The following is a 10,520-nucleotide window of genomic DNA, read 5'->3' as shown; positions in this document are numbered from 1 at the left end:
TGTGGTTGTGACTAGACGCTTTCTGGCATTGCTGTGAATCCGCCGCTATAAAAAGATCTCCATTCATGAGGATAATGGCCAAATTACAGGTTCCTGCAGCCGAGCACCTGGCCTCTGGTCCTCCTTTAACCATAGTCCATTTAGCCATGTTCCCTGCTCTCCAAAGCACAGGTGATGATGACATCGGTTAGGCACATAATCTCTCCTAATTGCCAGGTTGACACAAATCATTACGGACGGTTTGCGCTGTCCCCCGTTGCCGCCCGGCGCGCTGGGCTTCATCCCCCAAAAAGGGAAGCCGCAGCCCTTTTTAAGAACTGCTGATGGCCTTATTTTTCTTTTTTTCCCCACACTAGGGATAAGGTTATCTGAGCTATTCGTCATGGAGTTTGCAGATAATTAGCTTTTTAAAGTTTCCCCCGAAGTCAGGACTGTCCTTGCAAGGGCAACCTGTCTCTGGAAAAATGATTCAGCTATAAACAAAAGTTTTGAGTAGGAATCCAGAAATCCCATAGCAGAACTTACTAAACATTATTTTGTGTACTTAGTGTAATGCAATGTGGTTTAAGAAAAAAAACAACATATTTTCCAGATAATGTACTGTACATTATTGTTTCTCCTCTATGCCCCATCTTTCTGAAACATGTTTTTTTTTTTTTAAAGCTCATCGTTCTGAAAAGCGAGGTGTGCTCTGATTGGTCTGCTATCCAGTATGTTGGGATCGACCGAAGACAAAAACTCTTTTCAGTGTTTAAACTGACAAGGCTTAAAAACACTTGCAAATTATGAAATGAAAGCTTTTGTGACGGTGTGCAGCAGTGAGCCGTCAACTGTCCTGAGCATCTTTTTAGACGGCTGAGATCGCAGACGGGGCCCCCTATAATCCTTATAATCATCACCACCTTTCACCCCACTCCTCTGGACGTAAATCATGGACAGCTACACAATATCACGTTCATAATCCAAGGCAATTCATCTGTGATTATGAAAGCGATATTGCGTAGCTTGTCAGTTTTACTGTTTACATTGTGTGGAATGGTGCGCTGTAATTGATTGAGCGGAAAAAGAATATATTAAAAAAATAAGGTTTATCACATCTTGGAACCAAACTCATATAGTTTATTAGAATAGTTGAATAAAAGGTAAAACATGATTAAAAATATGAAATTTCTTATATCTTAAAGTGTTGGGAAAATAACAAAGCAGCTGTTACTACACGGAGCCATAGTTAACTGAGAAGATGCGCCAATAAACGCTGAAAATGAAGTGGATTTGCGCATCTTCTCAGTTAACAACGGCTCTGTGTAGTAACAGCTGCTCTATGTGAAATCACGCACCTGAGGGAATTTACCGCTGATTAGAGAACCGCTTTACTGACGAGATGCGCATAACGATCGGCCGATCATGATCGGAGCACCCCTATTATCTAATGAAGTAAATAACTAGATAAATAACAAAGCATTAAATCAAAATCTACTGATTCATTTGACAGGAGTATTTAACAATCCAGTAAAAGCCGAATGCGATTGGTTCAAGCCTCCCAGCACTGAGAAAAGTAAGGTTTTCCAAACTTTTTTTTTTTTTTTTTGCTTTATTTTCATTCACATAAAGCAAAAACTCTTAACCATCAATAAAGAGGCATTCATATGTAAAACTGTGGGTTTTATGTTAACCATTCTGTTTTTCCCACATGCTTGTGACATGTGATGTCATCAAGCCTATTTCCTGCCACACCCATCAAACAGAATCACGTGTTGGCAAGCACACCGGACAGGTTGGCCATTTTGTTTCTTTGATATAATGCTGGCTAATTATATAGCCTATTTTTGCGCCATTGGTTTGAATATTGCTTTTGAAATTAATGCTATATTGTTGAATTATGTGGTAAATAAACCAACGGCGATAAATAAACCATTGGTATAAAGCAATGTTTGGTGAGGTATAGCAGGTGTCGAGTTAACATCTATTATTGATAAATTGTTCAAATAAAACTTAATTGATTTAAATGTTGGTTAAATGGAAACATTTATTAAAGTATTGATGCTTTACTAATTGCTGGTTTGTTATTTACTAAACCATGCAAATGTTTATTTTTTTGCATTCCTTTGAGTTGTGTTTGGGATTTTTTTCGTTGCTTGTTGGTATGTTTTGTGTTGCTTTTATTATTGATGCTTAAATGATGTTGCTCAGAGTGTTAACAAATAACCACTGGTGATTAATAAACAAATGTTTTATGAGGTAGTTAGCATGTAGCAGACCGGTTTATCAAAGTTTTGCTGCTGCACCTGCTGGTGTGGTATTTTCCAGGAGGGCATAAAAATGCAAATATTTGTTTTTGCAGTGGTGTGTTGAATTGCTTTTGGGATTTTACTTTGCTGGTCTGTTTTTCCATTTTTTTTATGTTGCTGCTTGAATAAATACTGGCTTGTTGCCTCTTGTGGTAAATATTATTTGGATTTGTAACTTATTGGAAGTGTAACTCTTGACAATTAAATATATGCAAAAGGTTTTAACTAAAAAAGCCAGGGCTTTTAATAAGGACGAGTTTAGCAAACGTTTGCCACTTTCTGCTTGGTTTGGGGTATTTTAATGTGGTGTTTTTGCAAGTTTACTGTAATAAAATTGTTTCTTCTTTGTAAATTTTTTTTTTTTTATTTGATTTTAATTTCCCAACTGAATTTTAACACTATGAGCAACAGCATTTATTTAAATAATTGCAAGTTGGCTTGATATTTGCATTTAATACCTTTTTGTCCTGTTGGGTTGTTTGTAATGCATTTCTATTTTTACTAAAATAATGTAGCATCAGTATGCATTTTATAGGTTTTGTGAAAAAAGCTTATTTTAATTGGTTTTGGTTTAATGTTTTTGAAAGAAGTTTCTTCTGCTCATCAAGCCTGCATTTATTTGATCAAAAATACAGAAAAAAATGTAATATTGTGAAATATTATTACAATTTAAAATAATTGTTTTTAAATTTATTATACTTTAAATGATCATTTATTTCTGTGATGCAAATCTGAATTTTTAGGATCATTATCACATGATCCTTTAGAAATCATTCTAATATGATGATTCATTATCAAAGTTGGAAACAGTTCTGCTGCTTAATATTTTTTCAGAACATGTGATACTTTTTTAGGATACTTTGATGAATAAAAAGTAAAAAATAAAAAAGAAGGTATGTTTTTAAAATATAAATATTTTGTAATAACAATATACACTACTGGTCAGTAATTTTTTTTTCTTTTTTTTCTTTTTAAATAAAATCAATACTTTTATTCAGCAAGGATGTGTTAAATTGATAAAAAGTGATAGTAAAGAAAATATATTATTAGAATTTTTATTTTGAATAAATGCAGTTCTTTTTAACCTTTTATTCATCAAATATATTAGACAGCAGAACTGTTTCCAACACTCATAATAAATCAGAATATTAGATTAGATGATATAATATTAGATGCTGAAAATTCAGCTTTGCATCACAGGAATAAATTATTTTTTTAAAGTATATTCAAATAGAAAACTATTATTTTAAGTTGTAATAATATTTCACAATATTACTGTTTTTTTCTGTATTTTTGATCAAATAAATGCAGGCTTGATGAGCAGAAGAAACATCTTTCAAAAACATTAAAAATAGTAATGTTTCCAAACTTTTGGTCTGTACTGTATATATAATTATTATTGTATTTTTTTTATTCAAAAAATAATGAATGAGTTGCTTTTTTTCTAACTTGAAGAGAAGGTGCAACGCTCACTAGAGTTAAATATTTAGATTTTATAAACTAACTAAAATAAATCTTTTCTTCTAGAGTTAGTGAGTCCTTTTTTAGCAACCCCCAACTTTTAGTTTTCTAAACAGGAATTTTCAAATATCCTACTGTCAAGAATAATTTAGCAAGCCTGAGGTCCAGTGTGAGCAGGTGCACTTAAAGCCAAATATATAATAGGTTTCCATTGCACTCGCGAGTTTCTGTGTAGCAGGTAGAGGTCAAGTCACCCTTCTGTTAGCACTAGCACACGGCATTATCCCCGGACTCTTTAGCAGGGCACAAATCCGAAAGCACAGAGTTCCTATCAACAGCCTGGGCCTCGTTCAACTGACTGCCTCATTTCCTGCTAGCCAGAGAGCTCAGCCGAGCGTGTGCGTGAATAACCGCGCCACGCAACCTAGCCGGGTGTTTGCGCGAGCGAGAGTGTGTGGTTTGACCCGTGACTGCTGGGATACGGACACCGCTGCTCCTGTTACAGCAATGAGTCATCGTGCGGCCCGGCCTCAGTGAGCACACAGCAGTGATTGATAACTACCCAGAAAGATTGCTCATCCCCTCGTTTATTTATACCACTGCCCTTCACTTCTGCTTTCTTCTGAGCATACTTGCATTTTAAGAGCTATATGCATTTGTTTTGTTGTTATTTTGTGAATCTGTACATCAGTAGTTGCATGTCATAAAATGCTATTTGATTTGAGTGGCATGTAATATGTAGGCTATGTTTTTATCCAAATTGATATTGTTCTATGCATCCACCCGCAGGCCATCCAAGTTTATTCATCAGATTTGGAGAAATGTAGCATTACATCACTTGCTCACCAATGGATGCTCTGCAGTGAATGGTTGCCGTCAGAATGAGAGTCCAAACAGCTGATAAAAACATCACAATAATCCGCACCACTACAGTACATCAGTAAACATGTTGTAAAGCAGAAAGAAACAAATCCATCATTAGATGTTTTTAACTAAAATACGAGTCCATAATCCATAAAACCACTTCCTCCAGTAAAAAAAGTCATATGATCTGAATCAGGAGAGAAATCTGCACTGATTATAAGCCGAAAGATGAATGTTATTATGGATCATGGACTCGTGTTTTTAGCCCAGAAGCAACGCTTAAATGATGGATTTGTTTCTTACAAACACTCAGTTTTTGGCTTCATAAGACATTAATTGATGGCCTTGAGTGATCTTTTATAAATTTAGGACAAGTTGTAGCGTGTATGTTTTCGATGAATCATGATTTGTGAAAACGCTCGTAGATTTCACGCACAAACTAGTGAATGAGACCCACTGTCTGTTTTGTCTGCTCTAAAAAACTTTCCTCACTGGTTTTTGACCACTTTCAAAAAACGTTTTGATTCTGTCCGTTCTAGGATGATATCAAGAACCTGTGGACGAGTCTAGCGCTGTACTCCCTAATCGATTTAGACCTACTATATTAGACAATAATGTAGCATTTGAAAGGTTTACTCCAGTATTTAGGCAGTACTTTGCAGCATGCTAGCTTTCGTCTACTTTGACTCAAAGTCTATCTGTCTGAGGTGTAAACGTTTACCCATGTCTTCTGAGAAAATCGTATCACACATGCACATCTGGTTTGTGTATATTTGAGGCTCGGCTGGTTCTTCTCGCAGACAGGTGGCTTCATGCTCGGGCTCTTTCGGCTGTCTGATGAGCTCCCGTCACGCTCGATCCCTGTCAGAGTTTTATGTGCCAACCTCCGTCACCTGTCAACCGTCACTTTCCCGATCATTCAGAGGAAGTACCCTCTATGACATCACTGGAATGGCCGTACGGGAAACTAAATCGTGATCATGCTGTTTGCGGGTCAATTTGACCCGAATATTTCATGGTTAATAGCAGATGCACAGACTGAATATAAAACCTTGTTTAGATGTATTTTGTTATGTTAGTTAATGTGTTTGTTTACATTTATGCATTCGGCAGACACTTTAATCCAAATAAACATTGCGTTCATTTTTATCATTTCACTGCAAACTGATGTATTTTATTTTTTATTCATATTTTGAAGTAGTTCTTATTTATGCCACATTTTCGTTTTCCCAAAGTTTGGGAAATTGTGTTGTTTATTTGTAATACTTTAAACTTGCTAAAATAAATATTTTATTTCAGTTAGTGTTCATTTCTTTCAAGTAACAAAAATATAAAATAATAATTTATTTAAAATGTATTGTTCATTTAAATCTGAGCGACATTAGCTTTAATTGTTACTTGAAACTGTGATTTGATTTAGAATCAATCAATCCAGTGCTGAATCCATAATGATGGACGAAATGAACCTGTTTAATCACAGGTTAAGATTTTAATCCCAGATAATTCATCTGGTTCAACATAGCTTGAGTTAATAAAACCTAGTTCAACAAATCCTTGATTAGCTTTAACCTTTATAGTAAGATTAATCAAGTGTTTTTCATTGTTAGTTTGTTAAATAACGTAGTTAACTATTTAAAGCACATTTTTATGATGTTTGATAAGTATTAAATTTAATTTTTAACCCCCCCCCCCCCTTTTTTTTTTAAGTGTGAATAAATCCAATTAAAAAAAAAAGTGTAGTCTACTCTGAATTATAACCTCATGCAGTTAAACTGTTGTCTAATTTCTTTAGTAAAAGCTTAAAAAAACCTGTTAAACCAGTAACAGAACGAGCTACAGATGATAATAGAGCAGCAAAGGAAAGACAAAGTGAGTATTTCTCCATCTCCTGAAGCGAGCAGTCAGCAGAACACAGGGAGACCAAAAGTGTCTCGTCAGAAACGAAGCCCCTCGTCTCGCATGCGACCTGACACAAACACAGCAGGCCGGAAATTAATAGCGTGTTTGTGAGCGGTGGCGATCGATTTCTCCTCGTCATCTGCCAGTTTCCTCGCAGCGCTGTTCTGCAGCGTCAGACGCTCAACACAAAACAGAGGAACTATTCAAACTTTCCTCTTATGGATGGACACACTAGCGCTCGCCTACTTCCTGTTGTTTGATGGGCTTGCAGGAAGAAAATGATTAGTTGGGCTACATAAATCATCAAACCAGACTAGCCCGAACAAGAATGGTGGCCATCTAAGACCTGTTAAACCACATTAGGCCAGTTTTAAAAGTTTTTGGGTGTTAAAGTTAACCAGACGTGCTGAAATGTTGCTGAAAGATGCAAAATACTAGAATTACATTTTGGATGACACACACACAGAATAAATAAAATAAAAAAAATCTAAAGAAATATATATGATTAATGTTTTGCTTAAATAGAAATGAAACACATTTTTATGATCTTTATTTTTTTGGCATTTGTACACTATTTTTTATGACAATTAAGAATATTGTCACATGATTTTTAATTTCTCTAAATTAAAGTAATGAGTCTCTCAAAGTATTGTTGTTGTTGTTGTTGTTTGCCTTTTTAAAAGTAAGAGGGTGAATGTACTTAATGCAAATTATCCATGGTCCTATTTAAACATTTATTATTATTATTTGTATTATTTAATCAGCTTTTATTAAAAAAAAAAAAAGTTTAATATAATGCAAATGTGTTTCTTTTAAATTGTTATTTATATTTACATTATTTTCGTTGCATATTGAGTTTTTAGACAAAAAACAGAAAACATAGGACTTCAAAGAACAAAACTTGAACATAATTATATTAAACAGGCTAAGTAAAGGTTAAATAAGAACTTAGAAGACTATTAAAAAAGAAAAAACCTTAAAAATTATGAAATAAGAACTGTAAACATTTAACACAGACTACACAGGACTACATATGTGCATAGAGAGCAGTGCAGACAGCAAAAATGTGCAAAATTGTTTGTGCGGAGGCAGAAAATGCATTGGGATGTGTGTGAGAGTGGTTCAAATCAGGCATATTGTCACCCAATTTGTCATTTTTGAATAAAAAGTTATGCATTTAGCAAACACTTTCAACCAAAGCGACTTACAGTGCATTCAGGCTAACATTGTTTACATGTGTTGCCTGGGAATCAAACCCACAACCTCGTGGTACATTACATCATGGTAGTATTTGTTGTACTGCCTTTATTCATAATTAAGAATACATTTTTTTTAATTAAAGTCATAAAAGTTAATATCGTCATAGAAATGTCAAGTGTTTTTCTGAATGATTATGTTTTCATTTAAATATTTAAATGTATTTGTGAAACATTCCGCACAATTTATTCAAATTTTTTTGAAATATTGACTGAAATATTTGAGCATCTGGTCATAATTTTCATTAAATACGACCTAGACGTGTTCGTGACAGATTTGCTTTTTAAGTTGATTTGGGAGGAAAACCTTCCTGTGCAATGATAAATCCATGCGAATGGAAATATTAATGCGATCTGCGTGATTTTCCGGCAGGTGTGTCTGTGCAAACTAGATTTGTGGGGCAAAGATGCATCGTGCTGTTTGAGCCCTGCACTATTTATTCATAATAGCAGCATTAATAACAGAGCGGTCTGCTTTCTGCTCTATATGTCAATGCCTGGATTATCATAACACGTCCGACAGGTAACCTCTGTAAAGGACGAGCTGGAGCTGTTATTAGAGGAACAGGAGGGTAATAATCTACTCTTGTGTGATGTTCTCCACATGTGAAGTGTTTAGTGTGACTGTGACAGGACGATAACACCGGGACGGGGTCTGATTCCTAAACGGCCGTCATGTGAGGCCGCTCTGCCACAGTGAAGATCACACTGGACACGGTTTATTCACACTCTCTGTGATTGTTACACAAGGTCATGACTCCGCAGTGTGCTGAATTCATTTAGATGAGTGTAGACTGACGGATTGGCAAAGGTCAGATTTGTAGAATCAATGAATCTAATGGTTTGTTTAATAATTAAAAAATAGAAATATCTAAATTGTTTAATGATACTAACATTATGTATTTAATAATAATCAAACATTACTGTTAATGTTATTAATTGTTTTATTTTTATAAATTTGTTTTTATATATTTTATGTTTCTAAAAAAATTATGAATCATTCTTATAATGTTTATATTATTTTAATGATTCAAATAGTATTTTTTTATTACAAATTGTATTATATTTAAGAATGCGTACATATTATAATGTTTTTTTTAAATATTATTATTTTATTAATAATCAATATTGTTAAATTAAGTAGTTTTTATTAATTAAGCTAATATTTTTATAGTTTTAAAGAAATTCAGTTTAAATGTAATTGTTGAAATTATGTACTTGTTAAATATTTATTTGTCTATTATTACTAATGTTGTATTATATTTAAGAATGATAACAATTATTAATATAAATAATGATGAGGATTTTTAATAATTGAAATGGGTAAGATTTTATTTTAATAAAATATTGATTATATTATTTAACTCTTTATTTTAAGGAGTTCTTGTTACAATAATTACATGAAAGTAACCCTAACCATATAGTAAGTAAATGTAATTAATTAATATTGCTCAGTACTTAAATGATAAATTACACTGTAACACGGATACCTTTAAAATACTGTAACCAATTATTTATATTTCTTAATTACGAAGCATTCATAATTTTACTATTACTATTGTATTTAAAACTCATTTTATTCTATATTTTGTAATAATATAACAACAGATACAAATCATTTAAAATGACTATTAATTTGTAAATTATTAAAATTATCAAATTATTGAATGCTGATGTCTCATACTGCTGTTGTTTAAAAAGGCTGTGTAGTACTTTTTTTTTTTTTACCGCAATTTTTATGATGAATATATGCACTTTTTTGAGCTTGAAAATCTCAACACCCATTCACTGCCATTATAAAGCTCGGAAGAACCAAGACATTTTCTTAAATAAGTCCGGCTGTATTTGTCTGAAAGAAGAAAGTCATATACACCCAGGATGGCCTGAGTGTGAGTAAATCGTGGGCTAATTTTCATTTTTGGGTGAACTATCCCTTTAAGCACATCTGAAGTTTGAGCTCAGGTGCTGTAAATGATGTTATTGATTCAATGTGATTAATCGCTCACGCTCAGTGCTGAAAGCGCTGGAAGGACTGTAACAAACAAACACGTTATATTTTCTTTCCCATAATTCGGCGTCATCACGACTGTCAAAGTTTCAGCGTGTCGGGCAGGTTTTTAATCTAAAGTCGGCATGTTATTTAATTGTAATAATCTTGTCCATTGTGACAGCAACACTAGTGCAGAGTGAGATTGCAGTTACACGTTCTCCTCCAGGAGGATCAACACCCTTTTCTTTGACAAAGCTTGCCTTTCAGCTCCTTCCATCGGGGATTTCTCAAATTCATGTTTCTTAAAAGGAAAAATGGAGTGTTTTCCTTCCCCTCAATAAAGCAGAAATGCATGAAAAAGAAATGTCAGAGAAATGTCAAACACCCGCTGACCGGTCCAGTCCTCCTGCCTGACAGAATGTGTGGAAGGAGACTGAAAGCTGGTTCCTGATCTTTGATTGGAGCGGCGCGGTTCACCCTGACTCTGTCTGCCTGACATTAACGCACTCTCAGCTCCGCTTTTAGTGCCCGGCTTTAGAAAAGTATTTGGACTTTATGCAACTTTAAAGACAACTTTTTTGGAGCACTAATAAAATGTGAATTTAATCTAAGTTTCTAAAGTTTTGCATTGGTGGTCGCCAGCGTTGCGTTAGACCTGTAACGCGCACACTTTCAGCTACTCGTAGCGCAAAGTTAATAACCGTTATTTACTAATTTAGTATTTATTAATGTTTTGAATGAGCTTTTGATTTGATATTTTTA

The 10,520-nt window shown here is 34.1% G+C and overlaps 1 long non-coding RNA gene across 1 annotated transcript; it reads left to right on the top strand.

Moving 5' to 3' along the window:
• The first annotated feature begins 1,734 nt into the window (after positions 1-1,734).
• LOC132159466 (uncharacterized) lies at positions 1,735-8,573 on the top strand. Its single transcript, XR_009437851.1, has 3 exons — positions 1,735-1,774; positions 8,142-8,291; positions 8,381-8,573. It is a non-coding gene; the product is annotated as an uncharacterized LOC132159466 (long non-coding RNA).
• The last annotated feature ends 1,947 nt before the right edge of the window (positions 8,574-10,520 follow it).

This window comes from Carassius carassius, chromosome 16, assembly GCF_963082965.1.
Source record: "Carassius carassius chromosome 16, fCarCar2.1, whole genome shotgun sequence".
In the NCBI taxonomy this organism is placed as follows: Eukaryota; Metazoa; Chordata; class Actinopteri; order Cypriniformes; family Cyprinidae; genus Carassius; species Carassius carassius.
The sequence above is the reverse complement of the archived record's forward strand: the minus strand, read 5'-3'. Positions and strand labels throughout refer to the sequence as shown.